Raw genomic sequence first — 16,770 nt, 5'->3', positions numbered from 1 at the left:
TGAGTTACTGTTGCCTTCCTATCAGCTTGAAGTATTTTGGTTGCTCTCCTCTGACCTCTGACATCAATAAGGCATTTTTACCATGAAAACTGCGGCTCACTGAATGTTGTCTCTTTTTCAGGCCATTCTCTGTAAACCCTGGAGGGCTTATGTGGGGAAATCCCAGTAGGTCAACAGTTTCTGAACCACTCAGGCCAACAACTGTGCCAGTTTCACTCACCTTTCTTCCTGATGCTCAGTTTGAACTTCAGCAGGCTAACTTGTCCATGTCTACATAATCAAATACTTTGAATTGCTGACGCATGCTTGTCTGATTAGATATCTGTGTAACGAGCAGCTGAACAAGTGTACCTAATAAAGTGGCTGCTGAATGCATGTAGCAAGACTTTACTATACTAGTTGGTGCTTCGTTCTGTATATATTTTCCTTGTCTGTTTTCTGATGCGAATAGTTTCACAGGTATAATTTTGCTTTTCTCAATTTCAGTAATTTTTAAAATTCCAAATAAATCCTTCACATTTCATTTTTTTTGTCTTAATACTTCTTACTCTGCAGTTTTTGCAGTACTCTTTCCAAAGTCAGTCAGGTTTTCTACAAAATTGTACAAAAATGTGTGTCTAAGTCTTAAAATGGCGGTGAATGGGTTTTTAATTGTTGGTCAGAGAGCTGAAGTGATATTTCGTGATATTGTGATATTTAATAAGTGATATTTAATATTTCGGGGTAAGGTAAAACCCACTTTTTGAACGGTGCACCTGTGCCTGTGAATCCTTTGACTGTTTAGTCCCTGACATCTTCTAATGGCTGTTACTCATGTTTCTGTGTTCAGATGTTTTGCCTCAACTTGCTTGGATTTGTCTGAAAGAAGAGACAAGGCTTTAAGAGAGATTAATGTCCTCCACATATCCAACATAGATAATATCATGCAGGGATGTGCTCCTGGAGCTCTTTCTATCTCACTGTCGATGTGCTCAAAATTCCTACACACGTCACAAAAGAACAACATTAGTGATGAACAATTAGCTTTCAGATGCTTTGCTGGTATCAGCCAAAAACCAATGAAAAACATATTTGAAGTGACTTCAGTGCATTTGGCACAAGAAAGACTGAGCAACAACAAAGACATTGTCATTGTTAACACACAAAAAAGTGGTTGAGTGTTTAAAAATATCAGGTCCGCATATTGAGCAAAATCATTTGAAGCCAGTCTTAAATCTCACTGAGAATTAGTGGTGCTTCAATATGTTGACTGTAAACTGTGCATTTGCTAAAGAGCTGCTTTAACTGATTAGAAGTCATAATTTAATGATAATTTTCAAGCAATGCTGAGGTGGTAAAAGTAAGCACTAAATTCTCAGGTGCGAAAGCCGATGAGCAACACAGCAGAATACGTCCTTTATCTTTCTTTTTTTTTTTTACAATGAGCTTAAAATTCCCTCTGACTCTGTCTCTCATTTTATGTGTTTCACAACTGGCTGGTCTCCTCCGTGAGTGACATAAAGTTGGTAACGACGCAGAATGCAGCCTCAGCTTTCATGAAAAACACATTTCTTCCTTATGTGCAGATACAAAAACACTAAATAAAAACCGCAACCAAAGAAAACGGAGCAAGGGGGCTCTCCTTCGTGGGAACTAGAGAAACCGTGGCCTGTGTGGTCGTAATAATGAAGCAGAGGCCATAGTTTCAACAGCTGCCATTTTGCTGTGGTTCTGTAATAACGTTGCTTTATGTATTTTATGAATTTATTTGATTCTAGAGGGAGTGGAGCCAAAGGAGATTGTGCAGTTTAATTTGATGTGAGAGACCATGTTACTATGTGTGTATACATGTATACAGTGCAAGTATAAGTGAGTGCATGTGTATTTCTAGTGTGATTCATTTGTGGTGAATAAAACCAGCTGTTTCTATTGAACATTGGCCAGGAATCCCGTGTACCCAGGGGAGTGACGGTGTAACAGACCACCGAGCCCAGAGTTACCTAACATCGCATGACCATCCTCTGACCACCGTGCTGTGCTTCCCTCTGAGGTGACTATTGGTCAGCTCTTCACTCAAAACAATCGAATAGCATTATTTCTTCCAGTGAAACATCAAAACTGCCCACAGAAACGCAAGCATGCAGTTGGTAACTAAGCAGCCCTCACTAAAATATTTGTATCCCACGAGACAGCAAAATCCCCTGAAGTAGTGATAGTCAGGCCCTTATGTAGGGTAAGTGAAATTAAGATGAACTACCCTCTCATATGGCATTACTGGTGTACTAATGTGTGTGTAATGTGCTGCTAAAGTATATTACAGGATTAGTGATAGTATGTCCCCCATGTTAGATTCTGTAAGCACAACATTTTGATCTATACTCCACAATCTGGCTCTGATTTCATTCAATTACTCTTCTGGGTTAAGTTCTAATTAGTATTAATGTTATTTTGTATTAGCCATATATCAAGCAGATGAATAAAGCTACAGAATCTTCTCAGCTCAAATTAAATATCGACATAAAAGACCTGTGAAATAAATGAAGAATATTCTTTTCATCCCTAATAAAAAGAAACTAAATGTACAGTTAACAGGGCTCGTGAGATTCCTTTAATGTTACAGTGCATGTGGTGCATATCATAGTGCGTAAAATAACAAATCTTTAGCTGCGTAGAGTGCTGACTGAATCAGATAGTGACATGAAGTCCCATGGCAAACTTTAAGCTCAGGCAATCAGGCTGTGATTACAAGTATGATTAAAAATAATGGGTGGATAATTAGTATGCATAGAAAACTGACCTCTGCACAGGGGCTGTTTAGAAAAAAATAATGATTTTCTTCTTACAGCGCGTACTGCAAGTTGCACCCCGTCCACCTTCTGAATTTTTCAAGCCAAACAGATGGACAGATAGGTGAGCTCTAACAGAGATTACCAAGTTCGTTTCTAAATTGAGATTTTCCACAGTAACAGATTATCAGCAGTCGGTCCAATGGCAGAGAAATCATGTACTTACTTATGTAAAACTTCTTCAGTGTGCTGTATTAGCTGTGTCAACTCACATGGTAGTAGATGGTTAGCATTTTACTGGCATGAAACCATGCACTGAACAGCTCATGGGATCAGCAAGTTTCACATCTGAAACTATCTTTGAGTTTGTGGTTCCAGCAGTGGGACCTAAACCAAGTTTAGTCTCTGCTGATGCAGCATATTTAGTTTTGACTCCACACTTTGACATTCATTCATTTGCATATTATCAAAACAGGTTCTAGATTTTCTGATTAAACAGACCCAAGCAATTACTGGGATTTGCAAAATAGGAGTACTACAATAAAATGGACTGAAGCAAACAAACAGTTTTGGTGCTCAATATTAATTCTGACCACTGATCAGAATAAATACGCGTTTTATTCATGAAGTGTTATTAATGCCTCTTTCCAAAAAAGCTCTCAGGCAGCTGGAGCTCCTTGGGGAGACTACGCCACTCCACCAGTCAAATCTCAGACTGGTTCCTGCAGCACAGATTCACTAAAGCTGCTCTGTCTGTTTCCAAAATGAAATCCAAACATGGTGAAAGTGTTTGGAACTACACTCGGAATCCCCCACATTTCAAAATGTAACTGAAAGCTTTAAAAGCATTTGTTTGACCGTTTTTTAAATAGGTAAACAGGTCATTTTTTTATAGACATGTTTTTGTATTTTCTTTATTTTTTCATTGTTCTAACCAAAGTTATCGCCGTGTCTTAATTTCACGGTTATTTGGAGACTTTTTGATGCTCTGCTCAGTTAGTCAGATCAGTCCATTTGCTCCGTTTTTACTCCACACCAGATTTAAAAAAAAAAAATAAATCTTTTTAACACAACTTTTTTCGCCTCTGGTGCTCGACTTTCTTCCAAGCTCACTGTGATTCCGTGAAAGGAATTTATTCGTCAAATAAAGCAGTTTAAGCCTGGTGGTCATTTGGGATCAAGTATGCTGCTCAGCCAATTTATTGTTTTATTATTATGTTTTACGTCATCACCACCTATGGGGAGTGAGGCTGTATACTCAGTTACGTTAAGTCACTTCTTTGGATGCTGGAATGTAAATCCAGGGGGATTAGTGAGAACACACTGAGCTGTAAACCTTTCAGTAGCTCTCCAAGGGGTCTCTGCCTTAGTGCGTAAAGTTGGGAAGGTGGCTCCATACGCACTGCGCAGCACTTATTATCCTACAGCCTCCATGTGCGTCTCCTCTGCGGGATACTTGACAAGGATTTGTGATATTTTGATAGTACAACCCGCGCGGGTCACTGACAGATGAAAACAGTGACGTTTGGCGGATGTTAAAGCGTTTTCACGCGGACAGATCATCTGTCCCGGAGCGCAAAGGGGGACATGGGTCAACTTTATGGTGCGACTCTTTTACCATTTGGCGCGATCTGTGTCGTTTTCCTGTGGGAATCTGGTGCCAGCTCTATCAGGACGACGCTTGCAGTGGACACGACGGGGTAAGTGTAGTTGTGGATCACATATAGGCTAAATTGTTTATTGTTACTGAGCGGCGGTGTGCTGATGAAAGCTGCGTTCATAGCTGTATGAATGAAGTAATTGTGTCATTTTTAAAATCTTTAATCAAAACTCAAAGAAGTGGTAAAAGTTTCAAAAAGAATGCTGATTTTTAATCTTAAATCAGAACGTTTAATTTGCAGTTTATTTATGCTCTAACGTGGCTTTATAAAATAATGTGAGTCTAAAGTTCTGCAAGCTTCTTGGCAACACCCACTCTCTTTATTAAAATTGTTTCGTCATTTAATTTAATCTCAAAACAAGTATTTCACTGTCAGATTAGCATACGGTGCCAAAAACCATAACAGAGTTTAGTCTATGTTTTATTGGTTTCTGCTCTTTGCGACATACTCTGTGAGCAGCCTGTCACGGAGACCCCTGGATGAACCGCTGCAGCGCGTCTAATCTAATGTGATTTTCAAGGAAATGCAAAAAGCAAAGGGGAAAGTCCAAATGGTTGAAATCGGTCGCGGTGAGGAGAGCCAAATGTTGCTTGTGCTCAGACATAACATGACAGATGCTGTTAGGGTGCCCGGAGAGAGTAGGTCAGGAGGTGAGGAGCGGATGGGAATGGAGCACATGATCCTAATATTCTGCGGGGGAAAAAAGGTGACCACTGAGACGTAACCGCAAAGCAGCAGGCCAAACCTAGTATAATTAACCAGAGTCTCATGAACACTTGGCATTCTTTAAAAGTTTTTTTTTTTGTGTGTGTTTTTTTTTTTTAAAGATTTATGTTCTCAGGATACAGTGTGTTTTCATCGGATTCTATAACAGTGAAATGGAAACACCCACCGCTGTAATTGATGGCCTTCCTACATTAATAGCTCTGGTAGTGTTAATAATGGCTGTGCACACGGGAAATATGACTGTATTGAAATATTAGTCTGTTTCCTGGGGCATAAAGTTTACATTAAAATGTCTCACTAGTAATTTGGGATTAGGTCTCCGAGTTCACAATATTTATTGGAAGATGTTGACAGACAGACCAAATTGTTATTAGCAATATCGCAAAGATCAAACAAATGTTTGAGGATTTAATAGTGTACAGTAACAGTGTCTCCACTGTAAACCAGTCACTGATTGATCTTACAGCCCTACTCTGTACTTGTCTTGGTCATTTCTCTATAAATGCCAAGTTTAACAAAACCTTCTTAATATTATTTGTATTAATTTTAAGTTTTAGAGCTGAAATCAACAATATTTCATTATCAAGTAAATGTAAGTCAAGAAGTTATCAAATCATCCAGCTGCAGCAACTGCAGAACAAAAAAAACAGAAACTTTTTTCATATATTCTTTTAAAAAATTAATTAGGGCAAACCCTCAAATATCAATAAACCCTCAAATATTAATGCCAAAACTGTATCAGTTGAGCTCCAATATGCCATGTATTTGCATACATGTAGATTAGATTAATATTCACATCACAGTATTTTTGAGAGGTACTTAAACCTCTTTGGTATAAAACTATGAATATGGGGGAACTCCATGCTGTCCTAAACTGTAACATCCCCCCTTTTTGCATCCAACCCTGGATCTCTCTCTTGCTTGTACTTTCCCAAATCTCTGTTCCTCTGCTGTATGACTGTGTAGCTGAACACTGCTGGAAAACGTTGCCAATCAGTCACATCTGCACTTGCATTTCGTCGCTTAGGATGGAGTGTCCTGATAACAAGATCTTGACAGTGGAATATCCCTGCATCAGAGCTGATGGGAAGAACGGCACTTGTTTCAGGTAAGCTGTGCAGCTGTCTCTCGAATTGCAGATATGATTTTTCCTAGGGCCCCTGAGGGCCTAAAGTCCTGGCCACAGACTGTAACAACAGTCAGTTACTCTATATCAGACATTTATATCTATTCAGCTGGCGTGTTTTCCCAGAACAGTGATTTGCTCAAGGACACAGGACGAGCGGCTGTTAATGCCTGCAGGGAAAATTGAGCATGAATTATTCTGAGGTTATGGAACGGTTTCTACAACCGCTGGACCACTCTGCTGTGTCATTTCCACAACTCCACATAGTTTATCCCCTTTTGGAAACTACACATCCACTTGGGAGTGAAAAATAAAAATTTCCCAAAGGTCATTACGCAGAAACTAAATGACGATCTTCAGAGACGATTTGGTCGATAAATGTGTCATCGTTTGTCGACAGCACGCTTCCTTTTAGAAGTCAGGATTCATTTTTTTACTTGCGTTCCTGATTCTCTTTGATAATTACTACAGACTAAGTGAATGATTTCAGTGTTTAGCAATAGTGATATTACTTTTCCCTGCAGTTTCCATGTGCACTGAGCTGATTTCCACTCTCTTGGCCCCGTGACAGTAAAACAGAACTTGAACTTTTTCAGCTTGGATCCAAGAGCTAAAACATTTAGGGAAGGCAACCCCCTTGGGGAGTAAGGCCTGTATTTTAACCTAAAAAGTAGAAGCAGTCTGACAGGAAAGGATGTGATTAGTTATTTTTATTGCACTGTATCCATTCAGAGGGACAACAAACTCTTTAATTAACAACACCAAATTTGGTTGAGCTATGGAATCAGCGCTGAATAGAGACAGTATCTATGTAATATGTACAAAGTCAAATTAAGTGGGGCAAAGATTAGAGGGATATATGGAGTAATCTTTTAAAATTACAACCAAATAACCGGCCCCAGTCTTGCTCCTCTTTCTTCATTACTCACAGTCTCCAGAAAATGTTTGACATTGTATCCTATAAGTGTTTTGAAACAAAGGTTATGCAGACATTATGGCAGGTTATAAGACTTTCAGCTGGTGATATATCACACACAACATGAAAAAGGTAATGCAGATTGCTCATGCTGACGTTGAGATAACTTGCGCCTGAAGTCAAACCTTGGCTGAGATTTGTTTGTTGGAGTAAGAATATCCTTTAATAAATGAGGCACCAGTTCTGGTGTGAGGCCAGACCATGTGATCTGTTTACTTTCAAGGTTAGACTGTAACAGGCTCTGCGTCTTATTTAATTTCTGGCTCTACGACAGATCTGTGGGGCTTGAGGAGGTGGATTAGATGAGATTGTATTTTCCTTGCCATGTTTCTCTTTGTGCTCTGTTCAGCGCAGACCTGGATCAAAAAGATTTCACAGATGACTTCAGGGGAAACCAGATTGGTCCATTGTGTGTGTGTGTGTGTGTGTGTGTGTGTGTAGAATATCTTACATTCATTTCAGCTTTAGTGAGAGCTGTACGTTGTCTAGGCATAACTGATGAATGCCGCACCACACTTCAATCTGTATTTAAAGTTGTACTTCAGATATGACCCTCACATATTTGTTTTTTTCGTTTCCATAATCTAGAGTTATCAATCCTGTTAGTTACTGCTGCTCTGTGTGTCAGACGGCTTAGACACACTTACACATGAGCAACATCAATTTTATTGCAACTGGCTTTGACTTTGTCTTATTTTTTGTCACCATCTGCTGGACTTGCCCAGTGACACTTGCAGTGGCTAATGTTGTGATGAATAAATATGTCCTAGAAGGCTGACGGTCAAAGAACTGCAGTGACTCCTCCTTTCCTGATAACCTCTATTAGAGCCAGTTTTATTCCCTAAAAGGGGAGACTAGAGCAGATAAAGTGGCAGCTTCCACTGTGTGAGGTCTCATTTGGCTCAGTCGCTCATGAATCCTGTTGTTTTATTGCTTTTTATGCTAATTTACATATGAGGGCGAGATCAGGAGGAACCTGCATTGAATTACTGATGCACTGATGCCAAAATGGCACATCTGGGCAGAAAATACAGAACATGATCAACAAGCATTGTTAGCTGCAGGCGTGCTCAAATGAAAACACAGGCTGGGGGGACTACAACACTATTTCACTATTGACATTTATTTAACAGCTGCATGGTACTGTAGGAGTTAGTACTGTCTCCTCACAGCAAGAAGGTCCTGGGTTTGAATCTCCTGGCTGACTGGAGCCCTTCTGTGGGGAGTTTTCATGTCTCTGAGGGTGTAGGGATTCTCTCCAGTCCAAAGTCTGATTAACTGTTGATTATAAATATCTCATATGCATGAAAGCATGCATATATTGTTGTCTGTTGCTCTCTCTTGACTCAGCCATAGACTGGCAACTTGTTTATTGTGCACCCCGCATCTCACTTCATGACAGCTGTAATAGACTTTTGTCAAGTTTGACCTTTTAACATTGGGGCATGAACTCTATATAATGGGGGACAAAGCCACCAGGTTTGAAAAGTCAATATGTGTTTTAAACCTGCGTTCTTTAATGGTCAGTAGGGGGGGCGACTCCTCTGCAAAAAAAAATGCCTGATCCATCCATATTCTTAACTGCTTATTCGATTAGGGTTGTGCAGGGCCCGGAGTCTCTTTCAGCTGCCACAGGCCAAAAGGCGAGATACACTCTTGTAAGGTCGCCAGTGCATTACAGGGCTTACACAAGGAAACAAACAACCATTCATACCTATGGGTAATTTAAAACATCAATTAATCTAACATGTAACCCAAAATGTGGTTTCCTCCTACAATCCTGTCAGTTTTTGTCACCATCCTGAGGGAGGAAACCAGCACTGTTCTGAAGTGACAATGCTAACTCCTCCTCTCTTTGTTTATGACCTCATTAAACACATTATTGATGACTTTGTGAGCTTAGGGCCTGAGTTTCCTTTGAAACTCAGTGTTGACAGTACTTAGTGTCCTCCAAAATGCCCCAAGTGCATAGTTTTTTATTTTATTTTTTCAGTAAATCAACCTCTGGAGCACCATGGTGCTCATCAGAATCATGTGCTCGTCATTGTCTCACTGAGCAATTAAATTTGCAAAGGGGCAGGATATGACTGCTGAAAGAAAGTGGAGAAAACTTTGAAGAAGATGCTTTTTGCATCCTAGAAACAATAAGCACTTTAAGAGTCACTATAAAATGAGATTGTGGGTGATTCCAGCTCAAAAAAAAAATCACCTCTTGGGCCCAGCCTCAAGTGGCCATTTGAGGAACTGCAGTTTTTGCCATTCTACATTCTTAAATTTTAAACTCAGGAAGTCTCCAGTTGATTTAGAAGGATTTTCTGCATGCACACAGCGGAAAATGCTATACAATGGATCACAAATAGGGATTGTTTCATTTTATTTTTTAGATGAACTGCTACACATAAAGCATTGACTCTGGTCTCCAAAATAATGAGTCTTTATTGTTGAAGGTATTAAGCTTTTTTCAAGACTAAGCTACAGTTGATAAACACACTTTAGCTCATGTGTTTTTGTTGTTAGAAGACCTCCTTAGACGCAGAATACAGTTTTTACTTTAACCTCATGAACTTCTGCACATTTAAAGAAATCCGCAGCTTGACAGCTTGCCATGCTGAGTTATGGTGGCTAAGCCATAAGTAGACAACTTAAATTGTATTTGACCCAGACCTGGTCAGTTTTTTGTTTTTTTTTTAATCAGTCTAATCTCAACCCACAGCACTGCAGTGTCCAGACAGGCTGCACATTTCCCAGTAATTTCTGGTTCTCAGGGTTTATATTTCTTCACCTGGCACTGGCTGCTCATATTCAAATAATCTGTGAATATGTGATACTTCTCAACTTTTTATTGTAGAAGACGTGTTAAGCATTAGGAAAAATTCACACCTTCCAAAGAAAATGGGCTTAGTTGCTGTCAAAACAATGAAGGAAATTATAGTATATAAATTATGGTTGTTAACATGAGCTGTTCCTTTAATGTTTGACAGTCATATTTAACAAATGTTGGACTTTTACTCATGAATCAGGTGTTGTTTTCATTCAATAAATACAAATCACTCCAAACTGTTGTCAACACAGTGAGGCTCTGACTCACCACTTATTGCAAGTGGCTGCTTTCACTGTTTATATCGCTGATTATGTCGGCCTTCGTGTCGTCTTCTTCTGCTGCATTCCATGTGCCTTTATGTCAGCCACATGCCTAAAATGTAAACGTAGTGTCTTGGTCTCAGGGGGGTTTTGTGGTGTTGTGCAGAACTAAACCCATACTGCTCTCACCATCTAAACAAAGACCGCATGGCCGCATGTCCCCCCACCGCTGCGGCTTTCACAGCAATGAGGATGAATCAGCTCGATTTCTACATTTCCATTGTTCTGCCCACTTTGTGCTCTTTTTCTGTCTTCACCGGCGGTCAGATTTCAGCCGTGCCAAGCCAAATATACATGATTTGTACCCAGTTTCTGAGTGAGTGTGAGTATGTGTAGGTTTGCGTGTTTATGCATGGCTCTGTATGAATTGTCTCTGTATTGTCTGTGCTGGCAGTTACTGCAGGTTTATGATGATGGGAGTTAATTTTCTGCCTTCGTGCTTTAAACACTCTCAGCTGTGGACTCAGATAGAAGACTGATGGGCTCCACTAAACTATAAACTATTTTTTCACATGACTGACATTTTCTAGTTTAAATACCCTGCAGGACTCATTAGTGCAGCAGATAACACCCATAACATCATGCTACAGTGTGTGAGCTCAGGCTGTTGCTCAGACAAAGTAGGGGATGGTGATAAATGTGATGGAGACGTGGCTGATCCTAATTGTTTCCATACTTTATGCTACTTTTGTTACTATGATGATCCACCCCTCCCAATGGGATCATTATAGTTTTTTATTCCATCATATCCGAGAAGCTGTATTCATCTTCAGCATCAACTTACAGAGGGTAGGATACCATAATGTTTTTGTTTGGTTTTTTTTTTTCCAAGCACAGAGAGGATGTGAATGTTTCATTTGCAGTTGGTGGCTGGTAGGTACAGTTGTCCATCATTTGCAGGGTCAGTGTTTCAGTCCCCAGCTTCTCCAGTCTGCATGTGAAAGTGTCTTCGGGCAGGAACCCCCAAATTTCCCTGATGCATCCACTGATGTGTGCGAATGTGGATAGGATAAAAGCAGCATGTGAACGTGGTGTGAAAGACAAGAAAAGAAAAATATATTTTCTTTTGACTTTGTGCATTACAAGATGAAAACCATCTGGTACCATTAGGTACCACTCTTGGCAGACATCTCTGCTGCTTATGTGTCCAAAATTGAGCAACTAACACCAAAATTGTCATCAATAAATAGCACTATAGACCAAAATAAATAGTAAAACATAATAGAAAAAAAAGAAAATATTAATTTAAAAAAAAAAACCCATATTATTTTGGGGTGAACTGTCTCTTAAAGCTGAAAAGCCATAATTAAACTGAACCAAAAAAGTACCAATCAAAACATCAATACTTAGAGATCATTAGAAGAGGATTTGAATTCAGTGGCTCTGGGTAAAAGAACTACTTACACGTATCAAATCAACCTCGATTTGCATTCATGAAAAGATTAGAGAACTGCAGCTACGTGTGGGAGGAACTTGTAAAGTCAGAGGAGGCTCTGCAGTTCAGTGCATTTACAATCAGCTTTTCCTGACTTTGGCTCCAGGAATATCTCAGGTCTGAGTCACACAGACTTTGGTCATTTTGGCAGAATTTTTCCCTCTGAAGCTTCTTTGTGGGGGTCTCTGATATCACCGCAGTCTCGGGCCTTTCCACACATTTTTCCCTTCACATTCACTATTCATCTTTTCTATTTGTCTGAAAATCATCCACAGAACACTACCAGTGTTCGAGAAGTAATTCTGCACTCGCTGTCCTCACTTGCAGTTGGCCTAGATGATCTAAAAGCAGGCCAGAATATTCATTAAGTCTTACTGACAAGTGTTATGTCCTAATGTTAACCACTTTTTCTTATGTTTGTCAGTGCTTAGGCCACGGTTAAGTGAAGGAACATACATGCCAAAAGCAGTCCAATGACCAAAGGTATGATACAAGCTTTAATATTATGAGGTTGAGTTTACTTCAGCCTTTGATTTCTAACCACAACCACTTCCTGCCTTTAATACTCATGCAGTTTTACCTGTGTGATTGCAGGCTGACTGTTTCTCAGCACCTGGCCTTCACATGCATTTCATATCAGATAGATGTAAGCTGCACGCACTTTCCAAAGTCAGTTTGAAGGTCGGTTAGTTCAGTTCTTTTTGGTCGAGACTGAAATATTTCCTGTTGATTTGATCACCATGTAATTCAGCACTCCTTGGGTAACACCCTGTGTGATCATCTGACTTCTTCTAGTCAAAGTTTTCAGCTATATAGAGAAATATTTAAGCGTCCCCCAGAAAGACTGGTATACACTGACATGCAGGCATTTATGTTTCCCATATGATTCCAGTTCTTGTAATCACAGCCTGTAACAGACATGAAGTCCTGTCACGAAATGCTTGAAGAGTGGATGGCAGTGGTTTTAAAGGTTATGCCACAATGTATATTTATAGCGCAATTAGAATATCCTGTTGTGCAAAAGTTCAGCATGTCTCTTTTACTTTCTATATCTTTTGGATAGAAGAGATGAGGTGAAAATATTTACATGTATGGAAACTCTCAAAGTGCCCTGTTAGAGGCGTAGATTCCTTCCCAAGCACCAAGTCCAAACACAACCACCCCCACCCACAGTTGCCCCGCGTGTCACCCAGAAACATGTAAAGTGTTCATTTCTGGGACCCGACTGAGTCTGACTCAACTCCAGGCCTGGACTCCATCTTCACTCTACAACTGCTCTTTCTAGTTGGACTCTGCTTTGCTCTGGAGAGACAGAAGCCAGGCCCCTGTCTAGTAGCCTCAGCATTAATGCTGGGGTTGAGGTCAGGTCAGATGTAATAAACAACAAGCTTCATACATGTTAAATGTTGTTTTGGAGAGAACATGATTGCACAGCTTTGACAGTTTTGTGCTAACCAGATAAGATCAGAGGGTTAGTGTTGAGAAATTGGTCCTGTCCTTGTCCTTGTCAAAAATGATAACGACTGATCTCTTGGAACTAAGTGTGACAGGAAACACTTCAGTCCTTCTTGATTTGACCCAGCAGCCTTTGCTTGTGTCCTGGTAGTTTCACCTCTCAGGACCCTTGTGTCCTGGGAAAGGGTAAGATGAGGCCACAAGGGAGCATCTCTGGTGTCATTGGTCCCTCTGAGTGATGAGTACGTGTAAAGTTTCAGCAGTAAAAACTGAAGTAACACTTCTTTCCGGGTGAATGGCTCCCTGACTTCAAAGCTCCTATAGACCAAACCATTCAATGTCTAACCAACTTACCAATTTGTTGACTGAGTGATTGACTTGTTGGGGTGATTGATTTACTCACTGACAGGCTGATTGATTGTGATGATGATGATGCATGTGTGTGTGTGTGTGTGTGTGTGTGTGTGTGTGTGTGTGTGTGTGTGTGTGTGTGTGTGTGTGTGTGTGTGTGTGTGTGTGTGTGTGTGTGAACTTGGCCCGATGACACTTTCCTTGCAGGACTAAAAATAAAGAAGTGTTATGTCAGACTCTTAAACTCCCTCTCTTCTCCTTTGGATTTATTGCATTAGACTTGGCTTTGCCTCAGCTCTGGATCCTAAAGGGTTTCTTCACATACTCTGAAAACCACTAGCATCACCCGCACAAACACATACACAGAGACATTCCTGGATATTGAGTGATATTAAACGGATTCAGTCAGAATAAAATCCATTTTGAAAAAGTGCAAAAAATCACAAGCAGTTAAAAAATGCTAACAGCAAAACATATTAGATGTACAACAAACGGGAAATGATTGATCAAGCACATTTTAAATGAGAAATAATATAATTGTGTACGCTTCTGTCTGGCATTCACCCAACATGTATTCACCAACAGTTTCTCAAGCACTACACAATCAGACGCCATGTCTTTCACAAATAGAGAAGCCACTGAGAGGCATGCTTCTTTGATAGTAATTTGACACTTTGCACAAATAAAACTCCATAAACTTGTGAAAGAACAGGAGAAAGAACAAGAAGAGACTCATGATCCCCCAGAACTGTTTCTCCTGCCCAGTTTTGGTTTGATGCTGCGCCCAGTGTTCAAGAAATCCAACGTCTATTATGTAGTTTTCACTGTTTTGTCAACCTTGGCGTTAAGAAAAAGGTTTCTTCTAAAGCTTATATTGTTGTGTTAAAATCTGGCAAAATCAGGCACCTAGGTGGCTTAGTGGTGAAGCTGGCAACCACATACATATGCCGTGTTATGGTGTGGGCGGCACGGGTTTCGAGTCCCGGCCTGTCGCCAAGTTGCCTGCATGTCTTCCCCTGTATCTTTTTCCCATTTCCTGTTTCTCTCCACTGTCCATAAAAGCTGCTGTAGCCAAAAAAAAAAAATTAACAATAATTTCTTCTGATGAACTTCTATGAGCAATGATCCATTTTTTTCATTCAGGCTGATCAATACCATTTTTATTTTCCTTTATTTGTTATAAAACATCCATTTGCAGTTCCTGCTGGTCTACTAGCAAATGGCATATCCCTTATTAAGGTTAATAATACCAAAATATATAACAAGAAAGACTCAAAAACATGCACAGCAGGGAGAACTAAAGAAAGGTGCCAAGATGAAAACAAAAGAAAAAAAGGAAAGGAGGTGAGGAGCGACTCTGGAAGGAGGGGTATTTTTTAATCCATATGGAAGAAAGCTGCACCCTGGCAGCTGGAGCGCTCGCCTCAGTGGGGGATTTGCCTGTAAAGGTCTATAAAAAGAGCAGAAAGTGGAAATCAGAGCAGGGAGGGAGGCTGTGCTGTGTTTTTGCTCTCTCTCCTGTAACTGGCTTCCCACCTAGATGAGTACATGTGGTAGAGTGCTGAGTGAGGCTCTGCCTGCGGGTCTCTCTGGGTGAATGAGATGTTCCCGGAGGAGGACATCACCTTTGCCCAGTGCACATCCACATGACATTCACTCTCATTTCAAATACTTTTCTTTCATTCATCACACTCTGAATCCATTACTGTCACTTTAACTTTTCCTATTTTTTAATCCTCCCCTCATGCTATCCTCTGACATGTCCATCCATTCTGGCCCGTCAGGCTTTGTTTTTCCTTTCTGCCTTCCTGTCTCCTTCCTCACCAACATTTTATCATGCTGTCTCCTGTTTCCTTTTGTCATATTTTTTTCTCAGTTTCTACTTCCTCTCCAAGCCTCTTTACCTCTTCTTAATGCGTCTTTCTGCCCACTACCCCTCCATTCCCCACCTTTTGTGTTCCTCCTCGGATCATGAGCATCAGAAATGTTAGATTTCACGCACCACAAAGGTTTTTCTGGTCTTGCAAAGCTTGAAATGCAGAGCACATGTTCCAAAAAAACTGGTAATTTTCCTCATGTGTAACAATGTTGTTTAGTCTTGGTATGATCTACATGTGCTGTATAACATGCTTGGGAACAGGAATTTCTCCCCACCCACATTACCTGAACTCACCATGGACTATCTCAGAGCAATCTGAAGACAGATGGACTTAGAGAGGACAAGGGAGACGTTTTTTTGTTTTGTTTTTTAGGGGGGGGGGCTGACATTTTGAATTCTGTGAACTAGAACCACAGTGGTAAATGGACTGGTTCTTATATAGTACTTTTCTACTGTAGTTGAGCAGTCAAAGCAATTTATACAACACATTTCACCCATTCACACACATTCATACATACGACAGTTGCATCAGAAAGCAACTTGGGGTTCAGTACCAAGGAATCGAACCACCAACCGTCTGATCAGTAGATGACCTGCTCTACATCCTGAGCCACAGCCACCCCGCAGTATTGAAACAAGGTGGGACATTGTTTTAATATGTGGGAAAATGGGAAAAGAGACAAAAACTCTGTGTTGTAAATTGGAATACCTGGTCACCCTATAAGATGTGGAGAAGAAGACAGTTCATCACTGAGAGGACCCTCATTCGAATCCTTGGGCTGGCATCACTGTGGGTCCCCCCCCCGGTTGCTCCCCGGGCGCTCCCTGGCTGCCCCCTGCTCCACGTTGTGCTGTGTGTGCTACATACTCCATGTGTGATGGGTTAAATGCAGAGACTGAATTTCACTGCATGTATATGTATGTGACAAATAAAGCTCTTTCTTTTTCTTTATGATATACAGTACATGTCAGTCCATAAGACTTTTTTACTGCACATTCTGACTTGTCACCATTTTCTTAGAACATCATTGAGTCTTCCTGTGAGAGTGTGTGGACTGTAGAGAGTCGAGGACCCAAAATGCAGAACACAGAAGGCAGAGAACTCCAACAAAAAGCACGTTTTAATAGCTGATAAATACGTCTAAAAACACAAGGTCCCAAAGGTAAATGAGAGCGATACATGAACCTCAGAGATACATGGTCACATAGGTTCTCAGTCATCCAGGTTGTGGTAGCCTTCAGTGTTTCTGAAGAT

General features: G+C 40.4%; 1 pseudogene; it reads left to right on the top strand.

Annotated features, from left to right (window-relative positions):
• Nucleotides 1-3,918: 3,918 nt before the first annotated feature.
• Nucleotides 3,919-16,770, top strand: part of LOC115800673 (collagen and calcium-binding EGF domain-containing protein 1-like) — a 38,442-nt pseudogene continuing 25,590 nt past the window's right edge.

Source organism: Archocentrus centrarchus, chromosome 3 (genome assembly GCF_007364275.1).
Source record: "Archocentrus centrarchus isolate MPI-CPG fArcCen1 chromosome 3, fArcCen1, whole genome shotgun sequence".
Taxonomy (NCBI): domain Eukaryota; kingdom Metazoa; phylum Chordata; class Actinopteri; order Cichliformes; family Cichlidae; genus Archocentrus; species Archocentrus centrarchus.
The sequence above is the reverse complement of the archived record's forward strand: the minus strand, read 5'-3'. Positions and strand labels throughout refer to the sequence as shown.